This window comes from Hipposideros armiger, unplaced genomic scaffold (assembly GCF_001890085.2).
Source record: "Hipposideros armiger isolate ML-2016 unplaced genomic scaffold, ASM189008v1 scaffold_764, whole genome shotgun sequence".
In the NCBI taxonomy this organism is placed as follows: Eukaryota; Metazoa; Chordata; class Mammalia; order Chiroptera; family Hipposideridae; genus Hipposideros; species Hipposideros armiger.
In genome coordinates, this window is record NW_017732114.1 from 25,629 (window position 1) to 34,995 (window position 9,367).

Sequence of the window (9,367 nt, forward strand, 5' to 3'; positions counted from 1 at the left end):
AAATAACCAATGATTGTAAAGGAACATTGATGTAACTTAAATCACTCACTGAGGACAGATTTGCAAGACCAGCTTTAATGCAGAGATAAACATTGAAGACAGACAAGGATTTCTAAACGTGCTGAGGGTGGAGAACAAAATACAGTGCCAAACACCCACACATACAATTCTCATCAAATTGGGACCATCCGATGACCTTACGCCAAAGGACTCTTGCTTTTACTATTTCTTAATTCTCTTTTCAAGGTCAATTGCCAATATGCCATTATAAAATGACATATGAGAAAAGGTGGCAGGAAATGGAGCATTCAGACTAAGAATGAATACGAAGTTAGGCCCCTTTTCCCCAAAGGCCACCAGCTTCACCATTACAGTAGCAGCTCAGTGCTACTGGCAAGGTTCCCCGATACAGGACACGCTTGTTAATTTGGTGATGGAATACCTAACGCTGTTAAGCAAGGGAGAGAAAAGGGAAATCTTATAAACACAAATTCATGTTGACTAGCAATTGTGCACTTAGTCTCTTCAAACTAATTAAATGAACCAAGAAGGCTTTTCTTGCTCAGATGCTTTTAGCATAATAGCCTTTGGTTAATTTTAACAAAATTAACTTTTGGCAGTTAGACAGTCTCCATGAAAAGTCACGGCATAGTTTCCCAGGGTTTTCTTAAGAAAAGATGGGCACTTTTCTGGGTGCATACGCATGTATGTTACCTTTTCTCCTTTTAGGCCAGGTGGACCATGAGGACCCGAGTCACCTTTCAAACCCTGCACAAAAAATACAACCAATGTGATTTCTGCACACAGTTCACAGAAAGCTTCAATTTCTAACAGGCCATTAGTCACAAAATAAATCATAATTTACTGAACTCCCAAATCCCATTCTTTAGTGTGTCGTATAGAGAGAAACAGAGACAACTGGCACTAAAATGACAAACAACATCTGTGCTGTGGTGGGTACAGACACATTCAATCAGTGTGAGTCCTCAATACTGCATATTTGTGCAACTTTGCTTCCTGCTAAAATTACATTAATTCACCATCTGGGAGAACATGATTTAGATCTATATGAGCTTCGAAGTATCCACTTTGGATTAAATTTGTGGATGTTGTAAATACCTCTGATGTAGCATTGATTTGGCCTTTAAAAGGCTTGCCCCCAAAATTCAAGATTTAAATCAAAAACATTTTTGTGTCTCTATCAAGAAATCTAACTGTGGGTGAAAAAGAAATGAAAGATGTATGATTTTCCTATCACTCACCAAGCTGGAACTAAAATGTAGTCTCTTTCTGTTTTAAAGTATGTTTTATTTCTCTAATTCTTATCTTTTTTTTTTTTAACCTGGACTTATAAAGATATAAAATGAAAGTATATAAGACATAGCATATCAGGTAAATACATTCACGAATCTTCTAAACTCCTGGGTGTTTTAGTGGGTATTCAGTTGATCCGACTCAGAAATGACAGATTTTAGAAGAGCACGACAGATTTCACTGGAGGAGATCGGTTCCACAGCTGCATGCATTCATAGTGTAAATAGAAAGAAAGTCAGATAGACACATCCCGACTGTGTGATAAATAGGAAAAAAATATCTTTCCTTGTCCTTAATTTAACACATGGAACAAGGGAAGAACAATAATGAAAGAGAGAAAATACTCTGAAGCCTCACAGTGCCCCATCTGGGTGTCTTACTGCTGTTGTTCCTTGCTGAAGAATCCAGCTTTCACTGCTCTGACATTTCGTAGTGAATAAATAGTGCCAAATGCCGGCACCCATAGGGACTCAGTATAGAAGCCAACGGTGAAGTTAAAGGAACAAAAGAAAACTGGGTACCTTTCAGACAGTATGTGAAAAGTGTAGTCTTACACTTTAAGAAGGAAAATTTTAATGGATGAAAACAGCATCTCATCGGCACATAAAACCTTTGTAATTGCCTAGTATCTTTGTGGATGAACTATAGCTATGTTTCTTTCATCACTACCTTGGAGTATTTATAGGACAAGGATGAGTGAAAAATTAAATCATATTTGAGATGTGATATTCTCTTATTATTTGCAATATCTATTTTTTCCCAAATCAACAACACGTACTCTATTTATACAGGTCTCTGAAATAAAACTTGGCACCAACATATTCTGAACACTTGGGAAAAGAAAACTGCCAGTTCTGTGAATAGTTTTTATTCTTAATTCACTCATTTGTTCATCCATTTACTCAACAAACATTTACTGTATACATTGTGTGTAGTCACTCTTCTAGCTTTTAGACTTGCACTGTTCAATACAGTAGCTATGAGCCACATGTAGTTTTGAGTCCTTAAAATATGACTAGTCTGAACTAGTCTGAAATATGCTATGAGTGTAAAATACTTGGGTTTTTGATAGTACAAAAAAATGTAAAATACTCATTTATAATTTTTCTGTGGATTATATATTGAAATAAAATTTTTCATATGGGATTAAATAAAATATATTATTAAAGTTAGTTTCATCTATATCTTTTTACTTTTCTAATGTGGCTACTAGAAATGTAATACATTTATATTTGTCTTGAATTTGTAATACTATTACAAAATAATATATACATAATTATATACATAATACTATATAACATAATGTATTATATTACTATTAGATAGTATTATACAAGGATATAAAAAAGAACAAGAAGTTGACAAAGACTGTCCTTGACCAAAATTTAATCAGGCTCCCCTGAGCCCTCTTTTTGACTTGGCCTTAACCTTGATCGCCATCCTGTCCTGTCTGGCCTGTCTAGTCCTGTTTTAACAAGAATCTTGCTAAGTCACTTTAGAGAGTATTCCCCCATCTTTGATATCTGATCAAGTTCCTCATCTGCCACCTTTGATATCTTTGGCCTGCCTTTAGCAAGAATCCTGTTAAGTCAGTGTAGCAAGAATCCTCCTACCCTTGATTTTTGCTCTTAGTAATTTTCCATTCACTGACCCATCACTCCATTGGTTGGCTATAAATCCCCACTTGTCCTGGCTGTATTCAGGGTTGAGCCCAATATCTCTTCTCCTTCTTCCCTATTGCAATAATCTTAAGCAATAATCTTGAATAAAAAGTCTTTCTACCATTGTAACAAGTTTCAGAATAATTTTTTTTCTTAACAAAATCACAATCCCTGCCCTTATGGAACTTGTGTTATAAGAGAAAGGTGACTGACAATAAACAGATCAACAGGCTGAATGTGATAAGTGTGAAGGAAGAAAGAGCTGCTACTTCAGTTGGAGTCAGAAACAGCCTCTGTGGTGACATTTGATGTTTCAAAAGATCTAGCCATGCCATGGTATTGGGGGCAAGTGCTGAGGGTAGAGGAAACAGCTAGCACTAAAGCCCCAGGGTACAAGGAGTGTCATGAACAAGCAGGAGATAAATCAAGGTTAGCCAGAGACCATTGCAGGCCATGGGAAGAAAAATGGGTTTTGTTCTAAGTACAATGGGAAGCCATGTATTGTTTAAAGCATGGAAATAACATGATGTGACTGTTTCCAAAAAAAAAAAAAATCAAGGGAGCAGTATGTCTGAGACAGCATGGTGACAGTGGAGATGGAGAGAAGTGGTCAGTATTGGTATATATTGGAAGGCATGACTTGAGCAGATGTGCTGGAAGTGGGGACAGGGAAAAGGAGGCATCAGGGCTGTTTCACACTTGCCTTAACTAAGTGGCTAGGAGGTAGCACCATTTACTGAGCTGAGAAATTTATTACAAAGAGGTTTTCTCCCATTTTGCTGGTATAACATCACACAGAGAAAAGACAAACCTGAAGAAAGAAATGGCTTAGAAATACACTAATTGCTCAACAAATAGTATTAAACATCTATAAACATGTAAGACTAAACCTATGAGCCTATGAATATGCAAACTTTTTTTTTTAAATGGAAGAGAATATTAAACACAATATTCAGGAAAATGTTTAACTCTGGGATGGGACATGGGATTACAGAAGTTCTGGGCACATCAGTGTAGCGTTCCACTTATTACTATGATTTATAATCATCACATATGTTACCTGTTACAAAAATATTATTTTTAGGCATTAAGCAATACATTAAAATTTTTCAGTATTTCTGCCTAACAAACTAACCCTAACTACAACTTCTGGGAAGGAATTTAATGACCACTGATTCGGCTACATGTCCCTGGTTCAATCAGCTATGGTCAGGAAGGGCGTGGGGGAGTAATGGAGCCAATTGCAAGTTGATGTGAATATTGAGCGCCATTATAGAAGAATATAGCAGATGTGAAAGGAGCAGTTCCCAGAGACGCCTGATTCTACTGCAGGCGCTCAAGACTCCAGAGATGTGGAGTTTCGAAGAGTCAGGAAATAGGTGGCATTTTTTGCATAATCTTGAGGAAGTTACTTAGGCTTCCCTTAAAATAGGTATACATAATCATTATTTTGAAGGGTTGTTCTGAGGATCATATGTTGTAAAAACACTTAGCACATGGTAGGTCCTTAATAAATGCTGCTTTTATTTTTCGAGGCTAAGTTGAAGGGATAATTAATAGTTTGTTCTGTTCGGTTTTGTGCTCAGTTTGATGGATATGTAACAACTGTGTTTTACCCCACATATGATAAAATGCAATTGAGAAGTACTGCATTTGTCAAGCTTCTACTTTTATAGCCATTGGGTGGGCCCATGTAACTCATGTCTGCCTGTGACAGAGTTCAATGTTTTTAAGGGCATCGCATTATAATAGGCTCCCAAAAACCGATCTGTAAAATTCTCAAGTGCAATTTTTTTCCTCGTGTCACACTGGTGCTGCTATCAATGGTTATTGAGTACTGGGCAGAGAAAGGCAGCACTCACCATAAAACATAAAGAATCAAATGGAACAGACTCTGAATTCAATATTGAATAAGATAGGCATCTATTATCAAGGGTCTCAATGAAATTTGTGTACATAAAGATTTCAAAAGCACAGTAGGTGATTCTGTCTGTTACGTGGAAACAGAACTCATCTAAAAGCAAAGGGAGAGCTGAAGGGCAGAGTCACAGCTAGAATGATAAAAGGAGGTAGAGTATAAAATGAATTTTTATCAGACAACCTCCTACTCATGATATGTAGCCTTTAAAAACCAGAAGATGACACAAAATAATGTTATTTGTTAACATTTTTGACGCACCAATTAATTCTTTACCCATTCCACTGACTGCATCTTATTCCCTAGCAATGGCACCAGCTGTTGCCAACTGATATCTCAGCTTTGTGATTTTAATATTTTTGTATTCAGTATTACAGATTGCATTGGTATAAGGAGATTAACATGATTATTTTAGGAAGATCAGATGCTCTAACTCTGATAGGGATGTTTCAAAGACAACAATAAAGCTTCAGAGGATGAAACTAAACTCAATGATTGAAATCTACTTTTCCAAGATTATATAACTCCGCAAAAATAAACAAATGAAAAGATATTTTTATTAGAGACAAATGTGTTTTATTTAACCTAGTTTCTAAAAATAGCAAATATTTATATAGCTCTTACTGTATGTGAGACACTGTCCTACATACTTTACATATGATAATCCTGTATTGTAAAAAAAAAAAAAAGTACTGATGAGTTAAGTACTATTAATATTAAGATCCCCTTGTGCAAATGAAGAAACTGGGTCACAGAGAGGATAGGTAATGTATCAAGCAGATAACAGCTAGGCAGTGGAAGAGCTGGGATTTGAGCCCATGTGTTCTGGCTTCAAAGTTCGCATTAACAACTTTATAAGACTCCCGCTCAAGTCCGTTCTAAGATGCCATTGTTGAATGTATGTCTCAGAGTTGGCCACAATTAGAATCATTTAATTATAAACTAGAATCTGTAAAGGTGAGGTCTTGTATTTTGAAGGATAAATTCTAGCAATTCAAATTTTTGACAACTTCAATGTATGTTTGGCATGCATTATCTAGACTACATATTTGTTATGCATTAGTAAACTATATGTATTTAGTATCTTTAGTCTAATGACACTATATAATATACTTTATATACTTTATAATATAAAGATATCTTTAGTCTAATATTTCAATAACTTGAAGATCAATACAAGGTTTACACACACACACACACACACACACACACACACACACACAAGTCAAGGATGCATTTAGAAAGATATCAGAACATATTTTTGTCCTAATGACTAAGATCTGCTACTGGCATTTAGTTGGTGAGCCTCAAGGATGCTAAACATTCTGCTCATGTAAGAGCCCCACATGATAAAGAAAGGTCTTGCCCAAAATGCACAGTGCCCCATAGAGAAAGACTCAACTACTGCAAACTCTCCTTTAAATAAGGTTTACACTTTCTGAAGACAGCTTGCCCATTTTGTGAGAAAGTTGGCACAAAAGAAATTACTAAAAGATACATTTACATCAAGATATATGGAATATGCAAGACTAAAGGCTTTAAAAAGGCTTTTGAATTCATTTAGTAGGAATATTAAATTCTTCCAATTTTCCTTGACTTGGAAAGTAGCTGAAATGAGCTAGCCCATTGAATTGATTCACTATGCATTCTAACAGGATATTTCTGAAGTTATAATCCCCATCACGCTTGACTTTAATTCAAATGGAAATAGCTATTATAATACCCTTCATTCCCTAAGAACATGTACCTCGGATTATTGAAAGTCCGAGCGAACTGTCATAAATGCTGAATGACTTTAATGTGTAGTCAGTTTATTTTTGCATTGAAAAATTGGCAATGACAAATGTGGTATGAGTTAGTAGGAAAATAAGAGACTTTTCAGTTAAGCATGTAGGATTAAAGGCTGATTTTACCATTTTCTAAAAGAAAGTTGCTTAATTTCTCAAGCCTTTATTTCTTGCCTCTGAAATAGGCTAGCTAGCCCATATGGATTGAATTTCAAATTCCTCATGAGAACAGTTGATGGACACTAACATAATATTCACACCACTGCTACCAACGATGTAGTAACAGGGCACTTGATTCTTAACTCCTAGTGATCATGAAGGAAAAAGAGAACTTTCACTACTTCCCCTATTTCTTTTTAGTCATGACTCTTAAATATCTTTGGCAAAATTAAGGAAAGAAAGATAATATCATTTCTACATATTAACGAAGTGACCAAGTGAGAAAAGTTAGTTGCTGTGCTCTGTTCATGCCTTATGATGTACCTAATGAGCCACATTAATCTATGATGATGCTAAAGAAATGCCACCTTGTGACTGGGGGCATGTGAAGGACTCTTCCAAGATCTTTCTCAAAGAGGAAAGGTCATGCTGCCCACTAGGCTGTGGGCTTTCTCCATATGTTGATCTGTTCAGAGTTGGGACTTATACCATGGCTGCCAGGGCATCTGGTCATGTAACAGGCACACAAGTATATGTGTGTATCAATTGATTAATCCTAAAAAGCCAAGTCACTTTGCTTTCAGACACCATAAGAAAAAATTCCAAATTTCTAAAGTAATGTGAGTATATTTTAGTTTCCAACCCCTCAAGTCTCTTCCCAGTTTTATTCAAGTATTTGGAAAAATCTCTTTTCTATTTAAATTCTAACATTATCTTAATAAACTTCTAAAAACATTTGCTTTTTTCCTCTGACAGCCACATGTATATATAGCTTGGTCATATATATATATATTTTTTTCAAAGATTTTATTGGGGAATTGGGGGGAGGGGAACAGACAAGTTGCTGTCCTTTTGTTCTTCAGTCTAGTTGTGAAGAACATTGCTTCACTGGTCCATGTTGATATTATCATTGCGCTCTTCCTGGGTGAGGCAGTCACTTGCCAGCCATTGGACTGCCACTCTCAGTGGCTCAAGGCAGCTCACAAAAGCTCACATCAGCTGCTGGGCAGCCCCACCATAGCCTATGCCGTCACTGGCAGAACATGGCAGCCCAGCTCCAGGTCGAGCTGTTGTTCATCATCTTAGCTGTAGGGGGCGCAGTGTCACTGGCCCTCATGTGGGATCTGAACTGGGCCCTGCTGCTCAGAGCTGGCGTCCCAAGCCAACTCCTAACCAACGCGCCACTTGGCCGACCCTTGGTTGTATTTTGAAGAACTATGATTTCTTTCAATACTCCTACACTTCTTGCACGATAACATCCTTCCCATAATGAATGGTCCAAACCTTGGTCTGTTCTTGAGTTTTCACTGCAGCCAAGTGCCAAATGGTATATATCCTACCTCTGCAATATCACTCCCTGTGTCCTCCCTTCCATCTCTGTTATCCTAGTTTAGGCTCTAATCACTTTTGTTTTCATCTATTATAATAATCTCTCAGATTTTAAAATGAAATTTTAGCAAATAACTATTGAGAACTGAATCACGCCAAACACTTACTAAGTACTAGGGATTCCAAGGAATCCATGAAGAGTGTGACAGAAAAACAAAACACACAGGCAAAGGCCGCAGTTCTCTTAGTTTTACAGAACACAGTGTAAAACAAATATTCATTTAACACAGCTTGGAACACACCTCCCCTCTGTTCAGAGGAGAGAGGACAAACATACAGAACTCTCCATACTGACTCCAGCTGTATTCCTGCTTTATTTTCCCCACAGTGTCCTATGTGTGGAGCGGGAATTCCAGAAACCTGAATGATCGCTTTAAATTTTACCATGCTTTTCAAATTTGTAACCTTAAAATCTCTTTGTAGAAAATTATAATAATGGGGACTTTAGATAATCTATTCATAGTCCATCACTTTAGACTATGAGAAGTGATTTTCTCAGCTAGTGACAGACCTGGGACATATATGGAGCTCTGGTTTTCCACCCCAGGACTCTTACCCCTGCATCAGGTACCTCCAATGTCAGGGGCAGGGAGGTGAACCAGAGATTCCATTTAAATTGCCCAACAGCTGTGACGTTCCATGTCTTAAGGTACAGTAAGGAGGTAGAGAAAATGCAGAGACTCCTCTAGTTAGAAGCCACTGGTGCTAGTTCCCATTCTCTGGTGTATTAAAATGACTTCAAAGGGGAGAGGAACAGGAATGAGGATCATATTAAAAGTGTGAATGGGCATCTTAGGAAGTAAACAAGAATAAAGCTGTAGGTCGGGTGAGGGTCAGGCCTCATGCCAGTGTTAACTACTAGGGCTAATTCACTGGGTATTTCTCTTTTGGAGGCATTCCCCCCTTGGGTGCCCATCTTCCTTTGTCCAAAGGCCTTAAGTATTATAGTGATCAGCCCCCCTTCTCACTGTAATGATCGACCACATACAAGATGGATTTCATAACACCTCTGCGGCATTAAGGAATCAAACCTAGCTTTCTTATTCTTTTATCCATAAAGCAAGTAGTGTGGCCCTTCAGACCCTTTCAAAAACATTTTTATGCAAGTGAAAAAAAAAAAAAAGAAACCATGGGAAAAA

At 37.2% G+C, this 9,367-nt stretch overlaps 1 long non-coding RNA gene across 1 annotated transcript in view; it reads right to left on the minus strand.

Moving 5' to 3' along the window:
- Positions 1 to 714: 714 nt before the first annotated feature.
- LOC109373970 (uncharacterized) overlaps positions 715 to 9,367 on the minus strand; it is a 54,528-nt gene continuing 45,875 nt past the window's right edge. The window contains exon 3 of the long non-coding RNA XR_002122325.1: positions 715 to 768. This is a non-coding gene — a long non-coding RNA (uncharacterized LOC109373970). The remainder of the gene's footprint in view (positions 769 to 9,367) is intronic.